Source organism: Pseudorca crassidens, chromosome 14 (assembly GCF_039906515.1).
Source record: "Pseudorca crassidens isolate mPseCra1 chromosome 14, mPseCra1.hap1, whole genome shotgun sequence".
Classification (NCBI taxonomy): Eukaryota; Metazoa; Chordata; class Mammalia; order Artiodactyla; family Delphinidae; genus Pseudorca; species Pseudorca crassidens.
In genome coordinates this window covers 36,597,684-36,609,619 of record NC_090309.1, presented here as the reverse complement: position 1 = coordinate 36,609,619, position 11,936 = coordinate 36,597,684, and positions in this window count along the sequence as shown.

Sequence of the window (11,936 nt, the reverse complement as noted above, 5' to 3'; positions counted from 1 at the left end):
AATTGGCAATGGTGAGGCATGAAAAGTTGAAATGTGCTTATAATAATAATTTTCTTTATGGTTTCTTTGGGGTGCTGTGGAGAGGCGGGCACTGAGGCTGGTACATGTCATTGTGATTAACTTGATAGCTTGAAAGATCAGTCACCACAAGGCAGGAGAAAGGCTAGATGGGACTCACCTGCAGAAGTAGGCTGAGGGCTCTGTGGCTGCCGTGGAATCTGATCCTGCACCCTGCTAAGCCCCTCTCCTGCCCAGGTTAAGCCGTTCCCACTTACGGTGTCCTCCCATGAATGGTTGCCCACCTGGCTGTAATAATCACTGCAACAGTCAGCAGCACATCCGAGTGCTACTCCGTGTGCTGAGGAAGCTGTATGCTCCTAACAGACTGTCATAGAAGTCTGGACATAACCTCATCTCACACTCCCTTTCTCCTGGCAGTGACTCAGCTATTCCAGGAGTGGAAGGAAACAGTCTGACCATCAAAATATGAGGGACGTGAAATTAGCTGGGGACTACTAATGATGCCTTATTTTGAATACATTTATTCCCTTGGAAACCAATAAACTCAAGTTACATAATAAAACTATCAGTCCATGTTAGTCTCCTCAGGCTGCTATAACAAAATAGCACAGACTGGGTGGCTTAAATAACAGAAATTTACTTTCCTGATTATGGAGGCTGGGAAGTCCAAGATCAAGGTACTGGTCAATTTGATTTCTGGTAAGTGTTCTCTTTCTGGCTTGTAGACAGTCGCCTTCTTGTTGTGTGCTCATCTGGTCCTTCCTTAGTGCATCCAGAGAGAGAGAGAGAGAGAGAGGGAGGGAGGGAGGGAGGGAGAGAGGGAGGGAGGGAAGGAGAGAGGGAGAGAGGGAGAGAGAGAACTCTCCAGTGTCTCTTCTTATAAGGACACTAATCCTATCAGATCATCCTTATTATCCCATTCAACTGTTATCACTTTCTTTCACCAAGTACAGCCACACTGAGGGGTGGGGCTTCAACATATGAATTGGGGGTGGGGGAACAGATACATTCAGTCTACAACACAATTAACATAGTGACTAAGACTGCAGGTTGTGGAACCAGGTTGCTTGGGTTTGAACCTTGGCTCCATCACTTACTTATTGTATGGTCTTAGGCACGTTACTTAATCTCTGTGTGCCTCAGTTTCTTCATCTATAACATGGGGATGAAAAAGTACATGAAGATCAATAATAGTATTTAATGATAATAGTAAAACTGTTGGTGATTAAATGAGATTTATTAATATGTAAATTCCTTAGTGCTGCTTGGTACCTTGTAGATGCCTATGAAATGTTAGCTAGTATTATTGTAATGGACATTAAATTAGAAGTTTCAGTGGAGGCACCAAGATACAATAGATTTTGGATACTAATGTGTGTTGTGAGTTAGAATAATCTGTAGGATTTTCAAAGTAGAGGACTGAGATCTATTAGACAAATTACCCAGATCAAGTGTATCAGAGAGTACTGGTGGTTGGAAATGAGAATAATTTCTGGAGCATTTCTTTAGAGTAACAAAGAAAGGATGTGGCAGTGTTTAAGCTAGGGTCTCTCAGCTTCAGACCCACCCTCTGCACTAGGCTTTGTGATTCCTGGTGGGGACTCTCCTTTGCCAGCTGCTCCTTTTAGGTTCTGCCAATAGGGGCGTTAGAGGAGCTCGCAAGGCTGGAGCGGGAGGAAGGGCTCTTCCCCTCCGTCTGCTTATTGTTTCTGTTGCCATCACCCTAACGATGCTTCTTCACCTTGGCAGCAGCAGTTCGTTCCAGTAGCAGCAGTTGGTTCCAACGTACAGTTTTTCCACCTCTGATCCAGCTAATCACACCCCCTTGGGCATGCAGCACCAGCTGGCTGGCACCCCGTCCTCAGAGGTCTGAGTTTCAGCTCTGCTGGCCCCTCCAACAAGCTTCTCCTGGTAAATAATTCCAACGGCTTCTCTGTGCTTCCAGCCTTAGGCTTCCTGTCGTTGCCACCTCCATGATATCTTCACGCTCTTTTGCTTTTTCGGTTCTTCAATACCTCGTTAACAATTCTTCACGTTAAATTCTCTCGATTAAAATAACAGATGTGGTTTCTGATCCTGACTGGACCCTGACTGATGGGGTAGGGCAGTGCCTGCCTTTGCCCAGGCTAAGCGACAGGGGCTTCAACCAGAGCCCTTAGAAACCCGGATCCGTGTGCCCTGCAGCTACGGAGGCAGAGCGGATGAGTGTCTCGCCCGCACTCAGGAAATCTAGAGGCAAGAGGTGGGCTGACGAGCTGCTTTGGGAGGAGAATGAAGAAGAGTTGCCTCTGCCCTGGGATGGACCTGCATGCCCAGTTTCTCAGGCCACGTAGAGTGAGAGTGTGTCTCATGGACCTGATGGTAGCAGAGAGAAAGCGAGCCACTGGGGTTGTCTTAGACCACCACCAATGGGGCCGTCTAGAGGAACATTGCAACCTCAGCCAAAAGAAGACTGAAGTGGATTCTTAGGGACAGTGAAGGGAGCAAAGAAACTGCTGAATTCCCAGGTCAAGAGAACTCAGGTGAAACCAGCAGTGTTGGGATTCTTGAAAGAGAACCGCCTGAGAAAATCAGCTTTAAACACCTCCAGACCTGAAGAGCAGGAAGCCATCCTACTATAGTACCAGTTGAGTAAAAATGTACCTGGCCCCCTCCCACCTCCTGTAATCCTGAGGGTCCAAAAGCAGAGTTAGAAAGTTGGGGTGGAGGGGGTTTGCCTGGAGCTGGGGACAGGAGGAGACAGACGCCTCCGTCCCCGATACACACTGCATAGCGCGCCCTTGTAGGGAGAGGGGAGAAGGCTTAAAACAATGTTTGGAGTTCTGATTCTTTAGGACTGACATCTCAATGGCTAAACTGAGCCTGTTTATGATGTAGAGTGATGACCTCTTTTTACTTAAAGTAACTAGGATAATACTGGGGATTGCAGGGTTTAATGCAGATGAAGGGGGAAAATTACTTACACCCCACTCCCAAAAGGGATAATGGGATTTAAAACTAAAGTTGCTGTTTGGATTACAACTCATAAATCCATCTTCTTCAACATACAGTTAGACTAATAATGCTGATAACACTGTACTTCCTATTAATAAGGCATTTTATTTTCTCTAGATAGGAGAGGTTTACTGTCCCCCAACACTCTCTACAGGGAAGATCTGTGCCTTTGGTCAGATTTGCACTTTTCAAATGGGTCAGTGTCCTGAGTTTTTTTTTTTTTTTTTTTTTTTTTTTTTTTTTTAAAGGACTGGAAGGTAGGGAAGAGCTTTGGTAGAAAGCCCCAGGAAATCTCTTGAGTTCTGTTAAATGTTATCTTTTTTCTAAGTGCATTGTCAGAAACAAAAAAGGACTTCAGGCTTAGGGAACTCAGTTTTGCAGTTCACTCTACACCTGGTCAGATATATCAGTGACCAACCTGGAAGGAAAATTTCCCTGATTAGGTAAAGGTCTAAAAGCCTACAGTGGTAAAAAGAGAAACTCACTGTCCTCCCACCAAGCTGAAGCCCCCACTATACAAGTCAGGAAGCTTCTGGAAGGCAGAGCCCAGTACAGAGAACATCTCCATGGATGTTTGGCAGATGAATATGGCGCTCCCACCCCACCAGTCAACAGTCTAAGGAGCTTTTTGCACAAAAGGGCCTTCACCTTGTGGTCATACTTGAGAACTGCACCATTGCCCAAGGGTAGCAGGATCACCACCCCCTCTTTTCTAGTCCTTCTCATACACGTGGGTCTCTTAAAATAGTATACCAAGATAAACTCTACTGCATGGAACCTCCTGCAGACATCTTAAACACAATTCCTCTCAAACCACATATATTCTTTATTCTCCAAGTGATTATATCCTCTTCTATCCATATAATAGGTTTTCTTTCATTTCTTCAAAGCGACAATAGGCCAGGCGCTTTAAAAACATTTTCATATCTAATCCTTACAGTAACCCAGGAGACTAACATGTTACTATGGCCACTTCACAAGTGAGGACATCTAGGCGTGTGGGCTTAGAGAGTTTCAGTAACTTGCCCAAGGCCACACAGCTAATTAGTGGGGGGTGGAGGGCTGGGATTTGAGCTAGGTCCATTAGATCCATGACACAGGCTCTTTCCACCAAAGCTCACTGCTTCCTGATTGATAGGATTTTCATCTACCCAGTTTTGAAACTGGAAATTAGTAAGTTGCTCTTGATTACTCTCTCTCCTTCACCGATAGGCGGAGATGGTTTACTGACATCACCTCCTAAATGGCACTGGAATTTGTCCCTTCCTCTTTCCCCACTGCCATAATATTACTTTGGCCCTTCCTCATGTCTCATATGAAATACTGCAAGAGCCTCCCAACAGGTTTCCCATCCCTTCCCACCCAACCTCACTGAGGAGAGGTCCTAGTTTTAAAATCTAAATCTGAAAAGTCACAAAGATTCCGGAGGACATTTAGGTCATATGTATCAAGAGCCTTAAAAATGTCGATACCCTTTCAATCAGTAATTCTTCTACTTCTGTGAATCTACCTTTCAAAAAGCATCCCATAGATAGAAAAAACTAAGTGCACAGAGATGGTCAGGGCAGTATTATTGAGGTAGTGCATTAATCCCCTCCAAGTTTTTAAAAACTCCATTATGGAATAAATTATCTAAATCAAGTTAATTTCACCTCCAAACAACAGGAAGGTCTGTCTCAGGCCATCCTTGGGAGGCCCTTGGAACACCCTGCCATTATGGGTCATCCCTCGTCACTGCCAAGGCCCCCAGTCTCAGTTTACCTGGTTCCCTCAGTTCGAGGAGCCACTAGCTTACATGTCACCCTGGGCGCATGTGGAGATTTGGTGAGGTTGGAAACCCCTCACTGTTCCCTCCGAGGTCACCCAGCCCCTGGGGTGTTGTCAGGGAGCAGGGCACAGGTCCTGGCTGTCGCAGGAGCCTGGACCCTTCCCCCAGCCAGAGGACATCTTTTTTTTTTTTTTTTTTGCGGTACGCGGGCCTCTCACTGTTGTGGCCTCTCCCGTTGCGGAGCACAGGCTCCGGACGCGCAGGCCCAGAGGCCATGGCTCACGGGCCCAGCCGCTCCGCGGCATGTGGGATCTTCCCGGACCGGGACACGAACCCTGCATCGGCAGGCGGACCCTCAACCACTGCGCCAACAGGGAAGCCCAAGAAACCTCACCAGTGCCTCTGCTCCCGTAAAGCCACTTCCTGTCTCCTCTCCCCACTGTGCACTAAATCACCTCAGGGGGGCTAGACTTTTGAAAACAAAGCCAGGAATGGAATGTTTCCTAGGCAACTTCTTTCATCTCACCACAAACCTCCCCTGAGGAAAGTAAACACAGAGCCTGCTACCTGCTTGAGGAAGGGGAAGAGGTAAAAATGGTTGAAGGAATAGATATTATTACAGCAGTGGCCCTCTGCATTTCCAGCTTTCTAATCTCTTCCACGCCTGTGGAAGTCTCTTTCCTGTCTGTAGCTTTTGCTATATCACGTCTGTTGATCTAAAACAAATAGACTGCCAGATTTTTCTCCAGCAAAGATGGGTTTATTCAGGATCAGTCAAAATTTGCAAGTCAGGGTCTGCAAACCTGCCGTGCAAGTTTCCCACGGCGAGGGAAGGAGAACACTTTTATAGAAGGGAAAAGGAAGTGGGGAGAGCTGTAGTAAACAGAGTCCATGGCTTTTCCTTCCCAGGAAAGAAGAGGAGTCTTTCTTCTTCCTGTTGGGCTCCGCTATGGTTGCAGGGTGTGAGAGCTCCCCATTCTGGTCTCCAAATTATTTAATTGAGGTTTCTGCTTATTAATTTTTACATGTGTATATGATCAATTATCCCATCTTCACCTCCAGCCCTGACCTCCAGTTAAGCTTTCCAGACAGTTGGGGAGCAGAAGAAAGTACAGGAGGTGTTTTCTCTTCTCCTCTCTCTCTCCTCCCCCCCACCTATCTTCTTTTTTCCCTCCTTTCTCCTTTTCTTTCTTTTCCCCTTTTTTTCCTCCACCTCCCCGTCATTATTATTTTTTGGTCTACCCAGCATCTGAATAACTTTCCCATCTGAGAGGAATCCCCCATTGTATGAGTCCTGGCAGAAGGCAGGAACACAGTTCCCACTGTGGAAGCCGAGAAAGCCAGGTCGTTTCTGGCCCTACACCTGGAAGCTTGAGCTTGGGCACAGGACGATCCTGCTAGTGAATCCGTTGAGAAATAATTTACCGTAGGAACATCAAATGTCAGCAGTGGCTGGATTCAGTATGCAGGGCCATGGTGCCAACAGCAGTGTGCAGGCCAGAGTGTCCCTGTGGTGAGAAAAACTGCAAATGCTCAGAAATATTAAAAGAGTACAATAGGTGTATCCTTTACTTAGTGAATTAGTTCTCTGTCACTGTGAAACAAATTACTCCAAAACAGCTACTTAAAGGAACAAATATTTATCATGTCACAGTTTCTGTGAGTCAGGGCCCCAGGCACTGCTTAGCTGGGTGTCACTGGCTCAGGGTCTCTCATGAGGCTGCAGTCAAGGTCTTCAGACTCCCATGAAGGCTGGTCTGGGGAAAGGTCTGTATTCAAGCTCACTCATGTGGTTGTTGGTCGGATTCTGTTCCTCATGGGCTGTTGGACTGAGGGTCGCAGGTCCTCACTGGCTGTTGGCTGGAGGCCTCCCTAAGTTCCTTGTCACGTGGACTTCTCCATGGAGTGGTTCACAGCATGGCAGCCAGCTTCAATCCGAGCCAGTGAGGGAGAGAGAATGTCCAAGACAGAAGCCGCAGTCTTTTTGTGACCCAAGCATAGAAGTGACATCCTATCATTTCTGCCACATGCAGAAGCCAATCACTAACTCTAGCTCATACTCAAGGAAAGAGATTACACAGGGTGTGAATTTCACGGGGGAAGGACAGGATTCATTGCATGCCATCTAAAAGGCTGCCAACCACAGATTCATTGATTGTTAACAGTTGCTATTTTTATATAGCTATAGGTACACACATATACTTTTTTTGCTAACCAAAAATAAGTTATAGACATCAAGACATTTACCTCTAATTACTTCAACATGTGTCTCCTAACAAGGAGGACATTTTCCTATATAACTACAATCTTAATAATAGTGCTATAATATAATCTACTATCAGCCCAAATTCAACTCTCTCCAACTTTCCCCCTAAAATCTTTTATAGCTCTTTTTTCATTTTGCTCCAGTTTTCAGTTGAGGTTCCCATATGTTTTTTGGTTGTTTAATCTATTTAGTCTCTTTTAATCTAGAACAGTTCATCCCGATACCATCTGTTTCTATTTTTTCATACCTTTGACATTTCTGGAGAGTCTAGGCCAATTGTTTTGTAGAACATCCCATATTCTGGAGACAATTATTTCCTTATGGTGGTATTAAACTTGTCCAAGTATCCACTGTATTTCCTGTAGTGGGAAGTTAGGTTAAATATTTTTGGAAAAAATACTTCTTAGGAGGCACAAATTTGGTAGTCCCATTGTTAGTGATTTTGGTCACTTGGGTATGGTGATGACTGCTTGATTTATCCTTTATGAATGCATAACTTTCCTCTTGTAATTAATAAGTAATCTGTGGGGTGATGCTTGGAGTCTGTGTGAATATCCTGTTCCCCAACAACTTTTCCCAATAGTTTTAGCATTCATTAATAATCCTTGACTTGGTTAATTATTACATTTGGGGTTGCAAATGGTGATTGTCTATTTTCTTATTCCTTGTACAATTACCACTTTGTAAAGGTGAACTTTTCTTTTTCTTCCCCTTTTTCTTATGTTTTGTTTGTTCAAGAATTACAATGGACGTATTTTTTAAATTATTATAATTGGTTAACGTTATTCTTTTTCATGTGCAAATTGTTCCAAATTTGGCCAATGACAAACTCTTTGAAGCTGACTCCTGTATCCATTTTTTTTTAAAGCTTTACTGAGATGTAATTCACCTACCATACAGCTCACCCATTTACAATGTACAATTCCATGGTTTTTAGTTTATTCACAGAGTTGTGCAATCATCACCACAATGACTTTTAGAATATTTCACCACTCCACAAAGAAACTTGTTACCCATTAGTGGTCACTTCTAATTCTCCCCAAGTTCCTTAGCCCTAGGCAACTATTAATCTATTCTCTGCCTCTATAGATTTGCCTATTCTGAGCATGTCATATGAACGGAATCATATAATATGTGGGTTTTTTTGTGACTGGCTTCTTCCAACTATGTTTTCAGGGTTCATCCATGTTGTGCAGCATACATCAGTACTTCATTCTTTTTCTTGCCAGATAACATTCCATCTTACGGATATACCACATTTTATTTACCCACTCATCAGTTGATGGACATTTGAGTTGTTTCCACTTTTTGACTATTATGGATAACGCTGCGATGAACATTCATGTACAAGTGTTTATGTGAACATATTGTAAGCTCTCTTGGGAACATACCTAAGAATGGAACAGCTGGATCATATGGTAAATCTATGTTTAACCTTTTGAGGAGCTGCCAGACTGTTTTCCCAAGTGGCTGCACCATTTTACATTTCTACTAGCAGTGTATGAGAGTTCCATTTTTTCACATCCTCACCAACACTTGTTATTACCTGCCTTTTTTATTATAGCCAACCTAGTGGATGTGAAATGATATTTCATTGTGATTTTGGTTTGCATTTCCCTGAGGCTAATGATATTGAGTCCATTTTTTCCCCAGGTCCCTTTGGTCCCTTGGAGGAATTCATGTCTTATTTTATTTCCAGAAAATTGTCTTGTATTATAGTTTCATGGGTGTTTTTGTTTGTTTGTTTTTCTTTTTTGGGGACCCTGATGATACATATGTTGGCTCTTCTTTGTCTATCTTCTGTGTTTCTCACTTTTTCTCTGATTGTTTACTTCTTTTCCAAATTTATTTTTGGTTCTCCTGTGTTAATTTTTTTTCTCAATGTTCCTTACTGAATTCTTAGTCTAACCCATTTGTCCTTAGACACCATATAATTTAGTTTTCATATCTCAAGATTATTATTTATTTATTTATTTATTTATTTATTTATTTTTTGCGGTATGCGAGCCTCTCACTGTTGTGGCCTCTCCCGTTGCAGAGCACAGGCTCTGGACGCGCAGGCTCAGCGGCCATGGCTCATGGGCCCAGCCACTCCGTGGCATGTGGGATCTTCCTGGACCGGGGTACAAACCCATGTCCCCTGCATCGGCAGGCGGACTCTCAACCACTGCACCACCAGGGAAGCCCAAGATTATTATTTTGTTCTTCTTTTTCTTTTCTGAATCAGTCAATCCTCATTTCTCAGCTTTCTGTTTTGTGTCCATTTCTATCTTGAGCTTTTCAGTGTATGATTTTTTATGTTCTTTGTAGCTGCAGTTGCTTACCAAATGATATTTAATTCATGTTGAGTGCTGTGTTGCAGTTTCCCCCTATTTTTTGGTTGTATTTTCATTAGCTGAAAAGGGTTGTTATTTTCTTCTTATAGTTGATTTATATGGATGGTGTTTGCTGTTTTCTGTTTATTTCAGAAAGTCTTGGATCTTCATGAACCAGAAATAACAAGTTTTTCTAGTGAGGGGAGATTACAGTATAGGAGGCCTAAGGTAAAATAATAGGTCAAGGTTGGAGCAAGAGGTTGGAAGTAAACAAGCAAGCAAGGAAGAGAGGAAGATTTCTTAGGAAGAAAATCTCTAGGGGAAAATGGCCATGGAAGAATATGTGATGAGTGTGAGCATTTTAAAACAATGGTAGAAATATGACACAGTTGATGGAAAAAATAAGTAGAGATACAATGAAATCTCTGCAGGGAAAAAATCATTAACTCCAGGGAAAATAAAAGTTTTAAGATAAAATATAACTATGGTATAGAACTTGGCTCAGCAGTAAACAATATTTACAAAGTCATAATGATATAAGTGGTGTCTATTCAAATGGTGTCTATCTTAAATTATAAAGATTGTGATATAGCAAAAGGTGGATGAGAGAAAATGGGAAAGGGCTAAATTCTCATATAACAAAAAGTCAACAGATCGGGTATCAAATTCATAAATCAATAATAACACAATGAGTATGTTATTTATAAATATGAAGATAATAGAGAAAGCTAAAATTTTGAAAATGAAAGCCTCTAGTAAAGGAGACTAAGGGGGCGGAATGGGCAGTGGACTCCTTTGTCTTATTAATCTTCTAGTATTACATGATTTCTAAAAAGAATACGTGCATATATTACTTTAATAACATAAGAATGTAATTTCAAAAAAAGATCAGTTCAAGTGCCAGCCAGGAGACAGTACTCTGAGAGTTTGTAGTACTGTCCTGCTAGGTGAAGTGTATGTTCCGAACCAAGGACGAATAGAGTTTTCTTCCTCAGCAGAATGCAAATGTCAGTGAACCAACTGGTTCACTGGTGAAAGTGGGTGTGGCACCTCTCAGATTATACCTAATGATTCGCCTCCCAAATTCATGCTTCCCTTTTACTCAAATCAGCTGATTTAAATATTCAAGTGCAATACTTTCACCAGAGCCTTACAGCAATGGCTCCTATTAACTGGAAACTGATGTGGTCTCCTCATGCCACTGGAGGTTACAGTGTTGGCTGGTACCTGGTCCTGACTATCAAGGGGATAGAGGCAGGAGGGGTATGACTGGAACCCAGTAGGTCTCCTGGGACACATCATCACCCCCACACCAGGGATACAAGTTAATGGAAAGGTACTGTACTACATATAGGCAGGCTCACCAAGTAGGATTCCTCAAGAATGAAAGTTTAGTTAACCCCACCAGGAAAGAATCCTGGGCAGCTTGAAGGTAACTGGAGACCTGGAATAGGTATTGAAGATGGGGAATCATAAATGCAAATAGAGCCTCATGACTAGTTTCAAAAATGAGGATTGTGGCCTCTACTTGTATTTCCTTTCTTGCTGCATTTATAAATGTAAAGTTTTTAGTGACTGTCTTTTTCTTTCATCTTCCTTCTCTTCATTATTGTATTTAAAGTTTATTAGTGATAGTTAATTCCAAAATTTAGTCTACATATTACAACACTGAGATAGGATGATGATGAAAACTTAGAAGAAGGATGTGTTACCAACCTGGGTTCTTGGACTCTTCAATCAATAGAAATTGATAAGAGAACAGATGAGGAATTCAGGCAAGGCTTTACTGGGACTCCTGCTGTAGCACAAGGGAGCAAAAACAAGTAAAAGATTCCCTTGCTCACTCCCTGAGGTGGGGCGACCTGGTTCCTCAAATGGAGTGAGGATTGGAGTGGGTCGGTGGGAGCCGGAGGCGTGGCTTAGGTGGCCTGGCCACCCCCTTGGTGGTGCTGTGTGCAGGGATCATGCGTGGCACCCTGCTTTTGCTCCTGGCACCTCAGAAGAGGCAGCTGGGTTTGGGCCTTTTTTGTATTTTGTTGTTCATAATTTGCCCCAACTACTCATGCACACAGTTATTTTTAGTCCCTTATAGTTTCTTTGTATTCTGTTGCTCAAGGAGATGTCTAGCTGCCAGCATTGCAGTAAAGGTCCCAAGTCCCAGGTCCCAGCCTGTCTCAAATGGACCGTCACCTGCAGACTTGGACTTGGGGCCAGATAAAATGACTGATGAGACTTTGAACTGTTCTCCTTTGAGGAGGGCATGAGTGCATTTTTGTTGTTGTTGTAGGAGAGATGGTTGCATTGTGCAGCCTAAGAAATGGACTATAGTGGAGGTCCTTTTGGCTGCCAGCACCTGAATATCCTTCTAATTTGGAGGGAACCCCCTTACTCCGAGTCTTGGAAGGAAATTGGGCCCCTCCTCCCACACTAGAAGCCAACTGATCCAGTACAAGCCACAGTAGAAACCAGAACTCTCCTTGCTTGTTGGCAGTTAGAATACAGGAACATGACCTACAGTTAGACAAGTCAATGGTCCTGCCCAAAACTTGAATCTGGAGTGAATACCTAACAT